This window comes from Electrophorus electricus, unplaced genomic scaffold, assembly GCF_041902795.1.
Source record: "Electrophorus electricus isolate QZ-2024a unplaced genomic scaffold, ASM4190279v1 Scaffold48, whole genome shotgun sequence".
In the NCBI taxonomy this organism is placed as follows: domain Eukaryota; kingdom Metazoa; phylum Chordata; class Actinopteri; order Gymnotiformes; family Gymnotidae; genus Electrophorus; species Electrophorus electricus.
The window spans coordinates 695320-712495 of record NW_027658766.1 but is presented as its reverse complement, the minus strand read 5'-3'; the positions used below and the strand labels follow the sequence as shown (position 1 = coordinate 712495).

Genomic DNA, 17176 nt, shown 5'->3' with positions numbered 1-17176 from the left:
CAGTACCATTACCATCACCCACTCTGGTGCACTAGTTTGAGTGTATTAGAACTAGTAGCAATGCTGAAGCATTACATGTATCTATAACACATTTTCTGACCATGATGAAGTGATAGGTTTGTTAAGGCAAACTGTGTATGCAATACATGTTGCTTAGGTCACTTGCTCCAATTGTACACAACTCTAAAGCTACACAACTGTACATTAGTTAAAGTCTACACAGTGTCAGTCATGTGAAGTACAACTGAAAGTTCCCCTGTTGTATTCTTCCAACAATCAAGTTCTGCGTAAGTGGGGGCAAAATAATATGACCTTCACATCAAAGAACATTTTAAACAAATGGACTGTATGTACATCTTTTTTCTAATGTTACAAATGGAGTCTAAAGTTATATCTCTTGCTCTATAGCACTTGCTCAAACCTTTCCTTTAGATTCCTTTTGTACACACTACAGACTGTGACCTCGACATGCTTGAATGAATGTTGAACATTCACACTTGTGTATGAGTGCCGATTGTTAGCTAATGCATCATGATGAGTCTATCCTTTTTGAGTTACTTACTGAGATCATTCTCATAGCAAGTTCATTACACCTTGTGTACTCGATGTAGTGCGGTGAGCAGTTTCAATCTTAGTTACAATCTTAGTTATCAAAGACTCACTCCACCGACCAAAGCCTCTTCTCTTAGACAACATGACAAAACCATCGCAGCTTGAGAGCAAAAATCGAGCCTCGTAAGAGGTGTTATGTTCCATAGGCAGATTGACATCTTAATGCGATACACATGAATTTTCTTTGCATACATGTACATTGCACTTGTAATGTTTCTGATATTGCTTCTCTCCTGAATAGCTCAGTCAGTAGAGCATCAGACTTTTAATCTGTGGTCCCTGTTCAAGTGAAAATATTGTTCTTTGCCACTAAAGTGCGCTTGAGAAGTTTCTTGAAATACCTCTAGATCAACCTAAGTCAAGGGACAGGACCCTGTTGCCTTGAGCCTTGCCGATTAAACTGACATTTCACATCCGTTTCCCCCAGCTGTGATGCTGTGCATTGGCTGCCATCCCAGGTTAGGCTAGCTAGTTCTGCTGGCAAGCTTGAAATATCAAAATCCTTCCTACTTAAAAAAAAAAAAAATCACTTCTGAGCCTATCCTTTTTGAGTTAATTACTGAGATCATTCTCACAGCAAGTTCATTAGACCTTGTTCACTCATTGTAGTTCGGTGAGCAATTTCTATATTGGATGAGAGAAGGAGCAGACTTGTTCAAGTCACAGAATCCATTCACACTTAAACAACAGGAGCTTGTCAGTGGAGGGTATACTTGCTCACACCTTTCTTTTCAATTCCTGTTGCATAAGGGAATAAGGGACAAGGGAAGTCATTTTGGAACAAACCTGTGAGGCAACTGTCTTTGAGGCAAAGTGTCTGTATCCAGGGAAGAACATGCGCATGTTCAAGTGCTTGCCCTGTACTTCATTCTCTGAAGTTTACTGAGAAAGACCTGACAGCAGTTGAACACGTTTGGTTGTTGTCTGCTACCTTGTCTCTGTCTCTCTCTGTGTTCGCATGATAGGCACCACTGCATGCCATGCACCAGGCCTCCTTTCTTGTGAGGCTGTCCCTCATGACATCTATGGAGTTCACTTGGTTTTACATTTTAATGTTAACAAAATAAGAAACAATACACATTATAAATGTTAGATAGCTACATATTTGTACTTCTTGTACAAACTAAGAAAATAATAGAACACTAATTTAGTTATGTGACATATTGACACCTGAGCAAGACATGGGTGAGGGATAAAAAGGCAGGATATTAGTCACACAAAGCACTGCCAAAAAGTTTTAAAAACACAGATGTGGGGAAGCTCATGAAGACAGGCTCAGCTTTAGTCCACAGTATGCTAAATGGGAAACACTGGAGGATGGTACATGAGGGGTTTAAATAGGGAGAGAGTTAATTAGAAGCAGGTGAACGTGATGGTTGATAAGTGTGTGATTGTGAACCGAGCAGTGGTCGTGGTAGGTGATTTGTGCGGATATGTGTGTACGTGTCTGTGTGTGCGTTCCTGGTTGGGTGCGGACCAGAACCTGACAACTTGTTTCCACTTGATATCAGAATTAGTTGAAGAGAATAGCTGGTCCTGTCCTTTATTGCAACTTAAATATAAACATGCTTTTGAGGGACCCTCTGGAGAATGTCTGAGGGGTACACAAGAGTTTAATTCTTATAAACTTTTTCAAGGGCAATTATGTAAACAACCCTCCTTTTTTTCCATATTGTTCTTTGAAGTTTCCACCATTATGCTCAAATTACACATGACATTATAAAAGCTAGTCACCTATGAACCTGCGGGCTTATATAGAAGGGAAAATAAACTATGGACTATTTGTGCTCTGCATTCTTGCGTATTTATTTATGCTAGGCTGTACATAATGCAGCCTTAAAAACATAGGATAAAAATCCCCATGTAACACAATTCAGGTTCTGTCTAAATACATGGCTAGCTAGCTAGTTATTTTACAATCCCATTTAGAACATATATCGTCGTGAATGTCCTGAACAAAACACGCTGTACCTAATCCCCATAAATGACATATCTCTCACTGAATAAAAACTTGTATGCTTCAACAGTATACAGTGGTAGAAATGGCGATCACCTTTAAAAGGATTTCTTACTGTAGGCCTATTATAAACAACATGGAGGAAATTAAAATAAAAATACTTGAGTCAGGTGTCTGTTGAATTCCGAGCGATATATATATAGAGGTTGGAAATTGGTTGTCTAAAAATGAATTGTGATTGTTAAGTCACATAGATGTAAGTGGACATGAAGGGAAAAAATAGTGTGGGTGCCAAGTATGGTGATTGTATTTTTAAAGTTGTAGGAAATGTTACATTCAGAATGTTTGTGAGACAAAAAAAAAAAAAGATATAATTACTATCCATGGTATAATTGACTGTGTTGCAGACAACATAGGCAGGGATTAGACTGAAAAATGTCAGAGTATTTTTAATGCTCTTTATTGCTGTCATCAGAGGTTATGCAGCCATATCCTCCCGAGCAAGTACGGCTTCTAATCCTAACAGTTTGGCCGCCTGCAGACACAAATACCGTGTTGAGCAATATTTAATTACATCTACTTGAAATGCATATTTAATTGCATTGTTAGTATTTATGGAAAACAAGTGTTAGGATTGCTCTGCTCCATTGCAGACTTTCTCACTCTAGCAACTGTGGATTCCATCTCCTCAATCAGTTGGCCCATATCATGTTGACAGGAACCATATTCCATCTTTATAAAAGAATTCAATTTCACCTCCAACTATGAAGAGAAACAGTGTTAAGCAATATTTAATTTCATCTACTTGAAATGTATAGTTCATAGCATTGTGAGAATTTATGGAAAACAAGCGTTAGGATTGCTCTGCTCCACTGCAGACTTTCTCACTTTAGCAAACACGGCTTCCAGGTCCTCAATGCATTTATCCCTCTCACTGACATTCATATCTTTAGGTTCCACCTGTACATATGAGTAGAAATATTGTTGAACAGTATTTAAATACATTTAATTGAAATATGACTTTAATTACATTTTGATACATTTGTAATTTATAATTTGTATTGGACTGGAAAGGAAACAAATACAATTTTTATCGCATAGCCGTAATCACATAGCCTGCAGGCCTAATGATGTAAAAATGTGCCCCCAAACATCAAATGTTCAGCAGAAATAACAGGACCTGACACACTAAGGTACCGTAGACCCATTCAAATTGTACTATTGGAATAATAAATTCCAATGCATTCAGTCATTTTAGCTAGTGTTGATTTTGATTCTTGCCACAATTATACTAATAATCAGTGTTACAACTCAGCATGCAAAGTCACCGAACAGTCGACTGTTAATTCTATAGTAAGGAGAATGTAAAACAAACAAACAAAAAACCCACCAACAGTATTTTTTTTTCCTGTAACTGACAAAGATTGCATATGCTAAATGTATGTGTCCTAAATATATTCTAAATACATTTACATTAGTGTTTTTAATTAATTTCTCGAACATTTGTTGAAATGCATTTGTAATTTATATTCAGAGATATTTCAGTGTACTTAAGTACAAGCATTCAATTAGCATCACTGTTCACCATAGCTGTTTTTCCATTTTTTGTGGGTTTTGTCCATTGCCACAGTATGGCTTTAAATCATTTGTCTTGGTTCTACTTTACTTACTATGGCTGATTGAGTTCTCTCAGTAGAGAAGTCCTTCTTGATTAAATTCTTTGTTCTAGTATCTGTTTAAAAAGTAACAGAAAATGTCTTATTAGCGTTGTATAGATACTTAGAACACTTCTACGTAGATCTCTCTCTCTCAGACAAACACACACACACACACAGTTCATCCAAGAAGTCATCCTCTATTCTGGCAGGGATCTGGGCTCGTGGTTTTTCGTTTTTCTTTTTCCCATATTTACCAAATATCCCGTGCTTTTCCTTTTCATATTTCTCAGTAGGAACATGTTCCTTGCGTCTTGGATTGCAATTGTAACTACCGCACTGACCCATAATAAATTTAGTGTACCCGTTATCTGTGATCTGAAGTCTAAAAATGGGTCACAGAAATTGTTCATTTGAAAAATCTGTTCTTTGACTACATCATAATCGCTTAATTGATGCGGCTGCATGATGACATCACACGCCACCCACTGAAATAAAAGCTGAGGATGTCATTGCAGAGGTAGGAGGAGCCAGAGTAGAATATTACAGAATATTACATTGCTTGAATAGTGGCTCTGTCTGCCCTGGGGGTATTATTGAAACCCAAAGGCTGAAAGGATGGGGAGGGAGAGAGAGAGAGAGAGAGCGAGCGAGCGACCATGTGTGAACATATTCTTGTCACGGTATGCCCCCCCCCCCAAAGGTCTCCCCGTGTGTGTTTGCTTGTGTGTGTGTGTGTGTGTGTGTGTTCATCCGTGTGGCCATGCTCCCTTGTGTTTCACGGCTGCCCTTCATTGTGTTGTTATTGTTTGCGTATATAAGTCCTTTGTGTAAACGTTAACGTACTTTTGACCTGCTGAGAGTTAGCCTGATTTGACTTAGCCTGTTCCTAACCTTTGTTTAGTATGTTGCATAAAAGCTCATGGAAATATTTCAGATGTAACATACATGTAACTGACCTAGTAGAGCAAAATTACAGAATTGTAAGGAGGAAGTGACGTTCTTGGGGCATATCATTAAAGGGGGAAATACACACAAGCTGTCTCAAAACCGACCACAAGCCATAATTTCGCTACCTAAACCATAGTGGCATACTCCCCTCTTACTGTTTTAGTCCCACACGCATTACACCGAATACTGCAGGACCAAAGAGTGTCACATTTATCAGCCCAGTGGTAGCTGAGATACCACACCACCCTCTTAGATATGCCTAATATAACTGTCAAAAGGTGTATAACACTGAACCCAGCTACACTCCTTCCTACGGAGGAGGATGGAGATCCACAAGACTGCACAGCAGTCTTAGCTGAAGTATATATACCGCGGGTTGATCTCTTTGAAGAAGCCATAAGTAACCCAGACCTATGCCTCTATGTGGATGGGTCAGCATGCAGGGACGACACAGGGGTCAATAGGGAAGCATACGCGGTAGTAACAGATCATGAAATACTTAAAACAGAAGTATTACCATCCTCCTATTCAGCGCAGGCTGCTGAACTAGTAGCACTGATGGAAGCATGCAAACTAGCTGCAGACAAAACTGTTAATGATTTTGGAGCCATATGGAAACATAGGCAATTCCTGACAAGCTCGGGTAAATATATTAGACATCACCATCTTGCTAGAAGCCATTTTGCTGCCAAAGACAATTGCAGTTGTTAAGTGTGCAGCTCACAGGACTACAGAAGACCAAATCAGCAAGGGGAATAATTTTGCAGATAGAGTAGCAAAGGCAGCTGCAACTAAAACCGCTGTGCAAGCAATACAGGAAACCGCTGCTACCCCGCAGGCCACATTACGGGAAATTCAGTCAGGGGCTCCCGCCACTGAAGGCACCAGGTGGAGACAACTAGAACCTCCTGTTAACAACCCACACTGCTGTCAAAAGAGAAGGACGAGGAACCTGGGTACATCACACACACCGTAAGAAGGCTCCGACACCAGCCCCAACTCCAAGCAGCAGCACCCAAACAGACTAGGTCGGAACTGTGTTGAGTAGGGTGTTAACGGCAAGGCCTACCCTTTCGACACTCGGAACCGTCAAGAGACGGTAGAGAAAATCAGACACAGCTAACACAGTCAGAACATAGACTGAATATTAATATGGATGAAGAATCCCATGACTTATGAGAAGACTTGTTACCATTTCAGGGTCCCAACGCCACTGAAGCAGAATGATTAGCAGCTAAATGCCAACAAAATACAGCGTGTATGTCAGCCATTGTGCATGCCCAACATATCGAGCAAGAGTACCTGGTGTGCCAGCACACCAGTGTTCCAAGGACTGTAATCCCTCTGAAAAACGCAGATGTAGGAGAAGTGAATATGACAATCTCTATGTGCCAGGTTATTAACCAGACCTCAAACTGTCCCAGTCCCACTAACCCCGCACCACCGAAAATGATGCTGCATGTGGCAGCTAGTAAGGGTGAGATATTTGTATAGCAGATGAAGCAGCAGGTGCCGGAAGTCTGGTCCAGATGCATCGATTATGTGCAGGTGCACAGCAATGGCACTTGCAGTGACTCCAATAGCAGTTCCCTGTGGAATTGCTCCATGACAACCCTGCAGGGGTATTGGAATGTAATGTGGGTCGGTGGTTCGGTGGCCTATGGTGAATTGCCACAGAACTGGACTGGTTGTTGTTATCCAGCTGTAGTGCGCCCAAGGACGCAGGTGTATACACTTCCCCATGCCAAGCAGCACAGGGTGAGGAGAGACATAACCAGCACAGACTATTGTGGTAGAATTCTGAGGGACCCATGGACCACTCTCGGTGAAACCATTGGTTGGTCCCTTTTCCTGGGCGGTGGCACAGTAGCAGCCCTGCAAAAGATCAATGGCTTAGCTTATCAGTTACTGCAAGTAGTTAATGACACCTTAGCAGCAATAGGTGCCTTAAAGATAGAACAACAAGTGATAAGGGCAGCAGTGCTTCAACATAGAATGGTATTAAATGAAGGAAGGAGGAGTGTGCAAAATGATTAACACTTCCTGCTGTTTTTACATTCCAGATCTCAGCGCTAATATTACTGATTATATGAATCTTATGTGATCTGCCTTCACTCCGCAGCCTACAGTTCCAGTAGCGGCTGTAGCGTTGCCCATTCTGCTACTCATTCTTCTTCTTTTTCTTCTTCTTCTGTGTTTACCTCCTTTTTTGTCATTGCGTGTCAGACGTCTTTCTAGTGTGTTCACCATGCCAGCGCTCAGCGGCCATGCCAATGACCAACCCCAGCTCTTTGAAGACATTCTGCTCCCCAAGATGGGCGGTGCTGGTGATCCACATGAAGACATCGTAGTGCTATTTGCTGAATAAAAGTGTGATAATGTGTGATATAAAATAAAGGGGGGAAATGTTGTGGAAATTTACTTTGCTTTATTTTACTTTGCTTTATGTTTCTATAGTCACAGCATAACAGTCTGCAGATAAGCATGTGAGTCAGGTACACCAGCTGCTCACATACCATTCTAACCATAGAGATAGAAGAAGCCTTCAGCGCTCAGGCTAACCAAAACATGAATTAGCCGATACTCTGTAGGAGTCGTTTTTCTTTTTTTTCTCTTTCTTCTGTTCTCTGTATAAGGGGAGGGGGACCGTACTGCGCGTCAGTGCTTTTACTCTGTTATACAGGGGACAGAACTCAATAAACTTTTACTCTTTACTACTCAATGCATAAAGCTGTCTGTGTTTGATGTGCTCTCATTTTCCCACCACATCCATTTAGCAGTACTGAATAACCGAAATGGCTTAAAACAGCTGAGGGGATGTTTGAAACTGAGTGATAAGATGTTCAGCAATTTATATATGATAATACAAGGCAGTAAATTAAATTGGGCTGAACTGGACAATAGTACCTGGCATGAAAAGTATGTCGTAGAGAGTAACAAAAAACTCAACCTCTCACCTCGCGCTCTGAAATGTCTCCGTCACTGTCTGTAGTGTCCTCTAGGATACTGCTGCCCTCACTAAAGTGTGTCACCCTGACCGGGTCAAACATCTCTTGAACATAATGGAAAATCAGCTTCAAGTGCTGCACTGAGCAAGAGTGCACTGTAAATGGCCAGATATAAATGGCAATGTCAGTAGTAAATTTATATATGCAGTCATGGAACAGGACCTAGCTGTAGAGCACAGCTTTAAGGTGCATATTATGATGTGCTCTTACCAATCATCCTCCTGGCTGTGTTTTGCTCTTTTGGCCAAATGTTTCTCTTCCAAAGCAGACAGACCAGACTTGCTGCATATTACTCCGTGCACTATAAATAAACCACATGTATAATGTCTTGTAAACAATGGAACAAGGGAAATTTGAATTGTGACTACTCTGTTAAAGGGGCGGATAAGGCAACCCACCCAAACCCCCCGAAAGCTGTTCTGTTATCTCTAAACATTAACATTAAATATTCACATCATAACTCGACCCCGTGCAGTAGGGCAAACTCACTCGCATGGGGGAAAGGATTACAGACTACCTGTACTGCTGCCGCAACTCTGCGGCCATTCCAACAACATCCACATACATTCCAGCAACATCCTATTATAGGACACAGTGGGCTTAAATACACCCATTTAATAGCATGTTGGACCTTCTTTGGCCTCCAGAACTGCAGCAATTCTTTCTGGCATAGTTTCCACTATGTGCTGAAAATACTCTGCAGGAATCTTGGTCCAATCTTCATAGGATATTTTCTCTGAAATTACATGGAGGGACTGACATGTTCTAAACTGCCTGTTATACTCTTACAGCCGCTTTGAAATACAAAAAAAACATATTTATCTTCCACTCCACTCAAGGATGGCCACACTTGGAATTTCCCTTGGCACATTTAAAACATTGTGTGAGCCAGATAGCTTCTGTTTTCAACCTTCCAATGCTCTGAGTATTAGTGTTCTATGCATATGAGATGCTTCAACACGTCCATGCGTGTTGTAAAGAAACACAGTGTAAGCAGTATTAATGAAAGTGCATCTCTACCTCAAACTCACCAGTGTAACAATTACAGTTTGTGAAATCTAATTTTAAATGGCGATCAGCCTTCTTAACAAATAAGCAGAACTCACCTTGTTAAGTGTTTGTGTTTGTTTGTTTGTGTGTGTGTGTGTGTGTGTGTGTGTGTAGTTTTAAGCATAGCAAGGCACTTCAGGGTTGCCAGGTGGAGCCTTCCTGAAGACCCTGATACTGAAACAGCATTAAAAGCTGCAATGGCACTGTAGTTGTATTTATCTGCACTAATACAGCTTTGAACTATTGCACTCTTACATACAGTAAGTTTCTATGTACCGGTGTACATTTCTGTGTACCTTTAGTAACTAAAGGGATTCTATTCTAATATTACAAGTGCTAGAAGTGCTGAAACTCAAAACAGTGAAGAAACCAGTGGAGCTTAATGACTGGTCAGATGAAGAGAGTGAAGTGAGGAGTTTCCTTCAGTGTCTGCCATGTCCCAGCTGAGGTGAGTGTGAAGCTTTTATTGGTACTATAGGAGTTGTGTTTAACTTTGAAACTGATGGTGTCACAGCCATTTGTGGCCGAGAGTCTAGAAGAGCATAATTGGCTGTACTCTTAGGGAGAGAGGGAATGGCATACGCTCTCTCCCCTGTCAATTACAGAGACACCGTGCAATCAAGGGCGTCTATAAGTTCACGCGTCAGAAGGGGGAGGAAAAGACTATTTTCTGAGTACTTAGAATAACATTCCGTATTTTTTGGAGAACATTTTCTAGAGTGTTTTCATGTAGAGAGAGAAATGAGTGGCTAAAATGTCAGAAGCTTTAAGGAGACAAATGGGGAATACTATAACAGCTCTTTCCATGTGTTAGTGACACCAGCGTTCCCTCTTTTCCCAGATGGTAAAAAAGAGCCCTGACTCTTGCAAACTTCATTTTTTTGTAGAACAAAGAGAAAGATGAATAACTCGCTTTATGGCCTTTTTCCACTCATGCATACCAAGTCCAGTATGCATCCAAACACTGTCAGAATAGTAGGAGTGCAGACTTTGAAAAATGGTCTTCTCATGTAAACTCAGCAGCTTTGTCCCTGGTTGTCTAGTGGTTAGGGTTCGGCGCTTTCACCGCCGCGGCCCGGGTTCGATTCCCGGTCAGGGAAAAACCTCTTTTTATGCTCATATAAAACGACAGATTCTGCATTAAAACATAAAGTTTGTGTGAGTTGGAGTTGAGCCGACAGCCTAAGGATGACTTTTTTTTTAAGTTTTAACTTCTACTCTACCAACTGAGTTATTGAAAGCGACATGCAAGTAATCCCACATGTCCAAACACCAGTATGTTGGCAAGAAACACAGCCAGTTTTGGATGTTTCAATTGTTAAGTTCATTTGACACAAAGAAGAAAGATCGTATTGTATAAGTTGTTCAGCTACAAACAGATATATCTTTTGATGACATTTGGAATCATACTGGACTTTGTGTACATGATTGGAGAAAGGCCATAAATGGTTAGAATAACATTCAGTGCTTTTGGAGAAAAGTTTCGAGAGTTTTGTCATGTAGTGAGAGAAATGAGTGGCTGAAATATCAGGCATTAAAAGTGCAATTTGCACTCAGGGAAAGAAAATTGCTTTCATGTGGACCGCATTGAGATATCGATCTGCCTGTGAAACAAAACACCTCTTAAGAGGCTAGATTTGTGCTCTCAAGCTGCGATGGTGGTTTTCTCATGGCTTCTAAAAGAAGAGGCTGTGGTCAGGGTGGAGTGAGTCTTTGATAACCAAGATTGTTGTTGTTTTGGCCTTCGAATAGACAATGGCATTACCCAGTGTCAGGTCTTTCTCAGTAAACTGCAGAGAATGATATAGAGGGCAAGAAATGGTCAAGCACAGTTTTATTGGGTGTGTGTCTATAAAAAACACTACAGCTCTCTGATACATTTTTGGTTCAAGATTTAATCATCATGCAAATGATTGTGATTAATGCTTTGTCTGTTTAATTCAAATATTATACTATAAACCTAATATTTTAATAGGGTTGGCAACTTTCTAGATCCGATTACTACATGTGTGTGAAGTACAGGTGCTGTAGCTATACGGTATACAATTGTCCACAGTAGCCTAATTATAATATATACAACCAAAAATCCATCTAAAATAAACACCAGAAACTGCTCAATAGGTAGGATAACAGCAGAACAATTGTCCCGCCGTATAAGCAAAATGAGAGCCTGCTAAGGCCGCCAAGAGGGTGCCAAAGACCATGTATTTATTTCTATTTGTTTTTTACCTATGTTATGTCAGTGGCAGCTCAGATTTCTGCGTAGGCCCCAAACAGGCTTGGGCCAGCCCTGGTATCACAGTGTCGTGCACTGGAAAACCATCAAGCCTGTTGACTATGCTACCAGTGTTGTTCATGTAACTGTGCAAATAAACTGCAAACACAATTACTTTTAGAAGTATCATCCAGTTTCTTTTCACAATTGCCAAAATGTAATGAATCACAGCCAGTGTTCTAAAACAGACCTGGAATGTATTCCTGGTTGATGTGCCCTGTTTCTAGTTCCAAAAAAAAAAAAAAAAAAAAAAATTGGTGGATGAATTTTCAATGAAAGTGCTTCACTCAGCAGCCATTAATGATTCTTATATCCAGTATGAATAAATTGAAATTCCTATCCTTGTATCAGGTGCAGCAATTATGTGTAACAATTGTGAAGCAAAAAAGCAATAGCAACATTTTAATATAACAATATAGGTAATATAGAACTTGATCTAATGATATTAATTAGGCTATGCAAATAACACAACTACTTCGGTAGCAGATCATTCATGCCTGTTGAATAGGCAGTTTTCTGCTTTGCAGATACTTGAAATCTTTTACTAATCTTTCCCCAAATCCAGTAGGAGCTGCCTTTTACATTAACATGCCAGGATACACGCTGACTGGATGTTTAATCTTTCTAATGGGTAAGCTATATTCTTATAGTCAAGAAAGATATTTTTTAATTATTAATCAGTTAAGGAAGTCAAGCTATTGCATTTTGCTGAGATGAAGGAATATTGCATAACCCTGTACTGGCCAAATAATTAGATTTGATGTTCTATTTTTTAGATTAATCCCATAACTGAATTATTCACATGGTTTTATAGCCATGGTTAATACTTGCTGTCAAAATGCTGAGGTTCGTAAGAACCTCTTTCCTTCATAAGGAAGCTTCCTGTTTTTGAAACAGGTAGTTTCAGCATACTAGCTCTTACTGCTCTCTATCTGTTTAACAAATGTTTTGTTGGATTTAACTACTTTCTACCTGGAAACTGGCAACTTCCATGGAAAACTATTTTATCATCACAAACTATATCTAAGGAACTACCACAAACATAAGTAATGTTAACATTTTGCTTTTTCATCATGACTTATGTTCTGCTTCAGAGCACTGAATGCAGCATGTTTATTCTTCGTCATTAGTGGCAGTTTTATCTGTGAGAAGTGTAGATGAATTGCTAGTCTGACAGACAGTACGCATCCAGACAGCAAGGCGAAAGGGTGACGTTACGGCAAAGTAGACGAGCTTCCACCAGCTCATGGGACCACTACACATCCCCAACATTAAGTAACAAAATCCCAGAGACCTTCTGCCTGTACTGGCCAGACTTCAGATCAGAAGGTGAGAGAATACAGTCATGTGTTGTGTGGCTCAGATTGTTCACACAGTTAGTAACAGTCCAAACACTTTAATTATACTGTACAGCATGAGACCTGGAAATGTGTGTCTGTGTTTTTGTGTGTGTGTGTGTGTGTGTCTTCTCCCCAGGCTGAGCTCCAGCTTTGTACTGTCCATCATCAGAGAGATCTATCAGACTGGCTCTGCTCACTGTGTGTCCAGCTTGTTGAATTCAGCAGAGAACTGCATCAACCTGAACAGCAGAGAGCTGGACTCTGTCCACTGTGCTGCCCTGCGCTTCACCCTCCAGCACTGCACAGCAGTCTCTCTCAGCCTGCTTTTCACCTCCATACCAAAGGCGGAGCTGGAGAGCATTGAGCCACTGCTCTAACACGTCTCCCGTCTCAGGCTTGAACTTTTCTCACAATCAGAATTTTAACACAGAACTGGTCTGTTTAGGGAGTGTTATATAAACGTTTATGTACGTTTATGTGTTTTTCATGAGTTTCCTCAAAAGTCATTTTGTGCCAGCATCATTTAGGTTTTATTGAGACTCCTGTCAGGTAATCAGCAATATCCATGGATATTTACTTCAGAATAAAATTAAATTTAGGTGAAATATTTATATTAACCTGAAATTAACTGCCCTGCCACTGTCTGTGTGTGTTTTGTTTTCTCCGTGTTGACAGGCTGCTGTTGCTGAGGCTGCTCCACTGCTACAGTGTCTCTGAACTACAGCAGGGGGCAGCAGCAACAGATCTGCTCCTCGCTCTGCAGCACAGACTGGATTTCTCCTGCTGCTCTGCTCTGGACCTCACAGCAGACACACAGAAACACACACTGACTCTGAGCACTGAGGACTGCAGAGTCGTCTCCATGGTCATCCAGAGAGTGAGCTCTCACACACACACACACACAGCTCACTCTACACGGCTGTGAGGGCAACTCTTCCCCATTTTACACACAGTCACCCTTCAGTAAGCCACTGACTCAACACCACACAAACTAGGGAAGCATTCTGGAAAAGGGAAAAGAATTTTATCATTTGAAACAAAATGTGTGTAAATAGCATTAATGTTAGTAGTTATGTGAGTGTGTTAGTGTTTTGTGACTCTACATGTTGGAGAATGTTGAGTGTGTTCAGCAGCAATAAAGCCATGCTGCTCCAGTTCCTGTCTCTTCTCTGTGTGGGGACTGATGTGGAGTGTGTGAGACGCGCTGTGGCTCTCTCCCGGGCTCTGGGTAAGATGGTGATCCTCAGTCAGACCCGGCTGGACCAGCAGGCCTGTAGGTCACTGGCACTGTTTCTGGAACATTCTGAAGGGCTGTCAGAACTGGACCTTAGCCACTGTCAGCTCACTAACCACTGCCTGCAGATGCTGTTCGCACACCAGCACAAAGCCCACATCCTGGAGTGAGTGGACAAGCGGGAGGAGGGATGTGTAGAGAGTCTTGATTGTTGAGTGCACAGTGAGCACTAACATAGATATAACACATTTTACTCTTTTTCTCACAATTTAACACAAAATCCGGCAGGGTGACTGAACATAGAAGCTGTGCGTGTTCATTGTAAAGCATTGTATGTTCCTTGAAAGGCTCTATATAAATTTAACTTTGCTCATTCAGTCATATCCTGTGTTCCTTCAAGGACTTTATTTTTCAAAAGCAAACAGCAAAAAGCTTGATTTTCTTGGTGATTTTATTTGGAAATGACGACCTCTCTCACTGGCTGCCTGGATCACTGATCACTGCCTGTACTTGGCAGGATGGATCTCTGTGGTCTACAGAATATCCAGACTGCTTGTAGAAACACATGTTCTCATTAAAAAGAGAAATAAGGCATAACAGACTCATTATGATTTACAGTTTCATGCCTGATAGATAACAAGTCATGTGTACAAGAACTGAAAGAAATGATATTTTGTTTAAAATGTCAAAATGCATAATTATCTGGCCATTAATGACTCAGGTCCACTGACACAAATATACTATTTATTGCTTTGCTTATTCATTCATTTGCTAATTCAATCATTCGTTTATTAATTCATTCGTTCATTACTTTAATTCATTGATATATAAATCTACAGGTGTTTGTACTACTACACGGTGATTTAGTAGAGGGAGGTGTGTTTGGGAATCCTGAACAATGTGGTAATTATAATCCATCTAATTTCAACCTCAGTCACAATGACATCACTGATGTGTCAGCAAAGAGGATCTATGATACCTTCTCCACCAACAACAATATTCACACTGTGAGGTAACTGTGTGTGTGTGTGTTTAGGCATTTAAAATAAGGTTGTATTTATTTTAGTTTAAAATTTCAAATTTAAAAGCCTATTTTGATTTTATAGGCTCTTCAACAACAGAATTACAGGCATACAAATCTTCCTCTCAGACAAGTGCTTTGAAGTCTGGTGATGTTGATGTGTTGTTGGCACTGTAATGATGAGATTTGATTTTTCTAGATTATTGGGACTATCCAAATTATATTTTTGTTTTAAGTGAAAAAATGTAATGATTAAAAAACAAATTTTAGTTATCTTATACATTTTAAGATTACATATAAAAATCAAATACTCAAAATTTATTTATAAAGTACTTTTTAAAATTGTATTTTATTTTATTTTATTTTATTTACAACAGGTGCTATTACAAAGCAGCTTTTCAAATGTCCAAGTCCAAGCCCCCAGTAAGCAAGCCAAGGGTGACAGTGGCAAGGAAAAGCTCCCTAGAGCATGAGGAAGAAACGTCGAGAGGAACCAAGACTCAAAGGGGGTCCCATCCTCCTCTGGCTGTTTAAAGAGAGACATAAATTAAAAAATGAAATAAGCATTTAATGTTTAGTCCAACTTTCTGGAGGTTCTAGACTTGTGTGCATGTGTCCGAGACCCAAGTCGCAAGAGAACGTCCATTAAGGGCAACAGAGAGTAGCTGGTTGGGGAGGAGGTGGTGTGGGCTACAACAGGGGACATCAGGGGATGATGGGAGTAGCCAAGGCATCTGAGACAGGATGAGGCTCAGTAACATCACAACATCAGGGGTAGGTGTACCTCGGCAGAGTCCACTATCAGTCCAGTGTATTAGAGCAATGATGTTTGATTCCTACTCAAAGAACATGTGATATTTCCAACATTCACTTTAGGTATCAATGAAGTTGTGACATCAAGCAAAGGAGAACAGTGAGACATGAGTAGACAAGCACAAGTTGGACCTATTAGGGACAATGAAACAAAACCTGAAGACAAGAAAACAGAAATGAAAGCCTGAGTGAGCTGAACTGAACTGAATCAAACTCCTACCGCTATATGGACTTAGCTCTGTAATATAGTTGAAACTGTAAGTTGCTATAGATAAGCGTGTCTGCCAGATGTCTGCTCACATTAAGCAGTGCAGTTGTGCAGTGTGAACATGACATCTGTCTTTTACAGCAAAATCTAATTATTTTATTATTCTTTAAATGTCTTTAAATGTCTTCATGGTCTAGCAACTCATAATGGCATTAGCACTTGAAAGCAAAAAAACAGAAAAAAAAAACAAACCAACAGCAAAACAAAAACATCTCAAAACACACTTATTGCATTGAGTTCTGTTTAGATGACTTTTGATTTTATATTAACACATCTACTGTTATCTATTTACCTTTTCCTTTTATCATTATATATGTCATTTTATTTTTTATCCTTTGTGCAATTAGTCTCTTCTCAATGCGTTTTATTTTTTGTGTGCAGAGAGAAGGGGTAAGAAGATGCATATACAGAGGTCTGGACTAGCCGTGCTGTCAAAGGTTAGGGGAAATGAAATAAATAAATGTTCCAAAATGTTTTTTAAATAGTTTAGTATCCAACATTTTAAATTCTAACATTTATGGTTACCCCCAGCAGTGATCAGTGGTAGCTCAGTGGTTAAGATACTTGACATGTAGTCAGAAGCTTACCTGTTCCAGCCCTACTGCTGCCAAGTTGCCACTGTTGGTTCTCTGAGCAAGGCCCTTAACCCTCAATTGCTCAAGTTATACTCACTCGTAAGTCACTTTGGATATAAGTATCAGGTAAATGTATGATTGTGTTTTTTATAATCTTGTACACATAAATGTCATATTCAACCAGAATATGTAAAACACACTGTCAAATCGTGTTTATAAAAATACGTTTTAGTTGTAATTAATTTCTGTAGCTTCATGTCACTTATGCTGATATGGTTGTTGGCTCAGACAACAATGGCCACAAGAGGGAGACAAAGAGCTTCCCTAGTAATCAATGAAAACAGGCATACCCTGTAACTGTATGCTATACTATTCTTTTATTTTATATTTTTCCTTGATGTCCACTTACAATGTTTG

General features: G+C 40.1%; 1 non-coding gene across 1 annotated transcript; it reads left to right on the top strand.

Annotated features, from left to right (window-relative positions):
* Positions 1-10261: 10261 nt before the first annotated feature.
* trnae-uuc (transfer RNA glutamic acid (anticodon UUC)) lies at positions 10262-10333 on the top strand. Its single transcript has one exon. It is a non-coding gene; the product is annotated as a tRNA-Glu (tRNA).
* Positions 10334-17176: the final 6843 nt, after the last annotated feature.